Below are 2,002 nucleotides of genomic sequence, written 5' to 3' on the forward strand. Positions count from 1 at the left end.
AGCTACTTACACGGAATGGTTTTAGATGTTTACTTACATTAATATCCAAAAGTGTGAGATACAGTGGATTCAAAGGTCTTATTTCCTACTATTTGCTTCATATGTCATATGGGGGTAGTAAACTGAACTAAAGATAATTCACCCAGCAGATAAAACTAGCTAGTAATTAAGGTACAGTTTAATTTGAGTTGAAACGCGCGTTATATTCTCTCAAAGAAACGCGTTCTTACCTTATTTATTCGTTATATTGTAACTCATCAAGGATCTTCTATTGTTTTCCTATATCTTAAAACGTGTTTGATTTCGTTAAGATACAAAAGGAAAATCCCAAAAGCGTTCAATTTCTTCGTAAGCCTCGTAGCAAGTGACGTAATTTTCCCGCTGGAATAGCTAACCAAGCTGTTATTGACATGCAGCTGCGCCATCTATGAGAAATAACACTTTGACAATTTGAGTGAAATTTGACAATCGATTTTCTGCTGTACTTTCAAGCTTTGATTAATCATCTTCTTGAAGAAGCTGGAAACGTACGACGGTATAGCGTGCAAAACAAAATTATGAAATTAACTTTCCAACTTAACTTATTTAACGAGATGTATTATTTAAATAAAGACACGTGACGCTGAATATTTAATCAGCAGACAGGTTGAAGTTTTTGGTTCTAAAATATGTGGAGTAGCACTCTTAAATAGATTAAAATATCATAAAATATAATAAGTTTTACTTCAGTCCAAAAATACACATGGAAGCATACTTATAAAACTGTTAACAAAAACAAGTGATTCGTGAAAACTTCACTGGGTTATTCAGAAATAACTAAATGATCTACAACACTAACTGAGTGATACAGAAACTGTATTTTTGTCATCCGTTTGTTCTTGAAAATGTAAATATTTTATCTGTTTTGAAGTAGATCTTATTTAACAAATTTTTCGTGTAAAAGATTGACCTTTTTTTTCTGTAACAATTTTTAAACAGTTCTTTAAGTTTTAATTAAACACTGATGTACGCTAAAGGTTTATCCAGTGATTTTAAGTTTGGACTTGTTTTGAAGGGTTTGGTTTTTACATTTCAGAGAAAGCCATAGAGGTATACAAGTAAAGCTGGAAAGTTCGTATCTTCTATGACGTAGCTAGTATCAAGTATGATGTAATGCTAGTACCTTGTATGACGTAATCTAATACCTTGTGTAAGAATAATGTGGTGTTTAATTTTGTGTGCATAAAGGAATATCAAAATTCGAAACTGATGTGTTTCTGAAAACATAATATTGAAGTTAATACCACATGAAACAATGAGGGTGGTTAGATTTTATTCAACATCTATGTATAAATAGGACAGTGATAAGTAGTCTTTAGCTCTCTCTTCCGAACATGTAGATTTTCTTCTATGTCTCCAAAACACTTTGGTTTCATGGTGAACAGTATTTTCGGAAAAGTCTGGACATTTTTTTTAATCGCAATAATCCGCTGTATTTACCTAACGTTCCAAGAGATGGCAGGACGATCAAGACTTAAACATTTTACTCATCTACCGTATTTTTCTGAATATAAGACGCACTGGTGTATAAGACGCACCCTTATTTTGAAGACAAAGTTTTGGGGGGAAAAAGCTACAGTCGCATTTGAAAGATTTTTATTGAACAAAAATTTAATTTGATACTTTAAAAATTAGTATATATATATATTGTTCTAAACACAAAATAGCTTAAAACATCAAAATAAGAAAATACCGTAAATCAAAAAAAGGTTTACTGTTATTTAGTTTGGTTCAAAACCTACAAAATCTTCATTGCTTTCACTGTAATTTATTTTCTTATCATTTAGGGAGCATTATAAATAGTTATGTTTTTAAAAGAAAAAAACTACTATTGTTATAAATAACACATACAATTGAACTAAACTATCCATGCCTATTTAAATATATTTACACATGGCTTGTGTATATCGTTGGTATGAATATATATTATTCATACCTTCGGTGTATAAGACGCAAGCAGATT

The 2,002-nt window shown here is 30.8% G+C and overlaps 1 protein-coding gene across 1 annotated transcript in view; it reads right to left on the reverse strand.

The window, feature by feature from the left end:
* Positions 1 to 394, reverse strand: part of LOC111089312 — a gene marked incomplete at its 3' end in the record, with an annotated part of 6,076 nt that extends 5,682 nt beyond the window's left edge. Inside the window, exon 1 of the mRNA XM_022401579.1 lies at positions 231 to 394. The remainder of the gene's footprint in view (positions 1 to 230) is intronic.
* Positions 395 to 2,002: the final 1,608 nt, after the last annotated feature.

This window comes from Limulus polyphemus, unplaced genomic scaffold, assembly GCF_000517525.1.
Source record: "Limulus polyphemus unplaced genomic scaffold, Limulus_polyphemus-2.1.2 Scaffold5863, whole genome shotgun sequence".
Classification (NCBI taxonomy): Eukaryota; Metazoa; Arthropoda; class Merostomata; order Xiphosura; family Limulidae; genus Limulus; species Limulus polyphemus.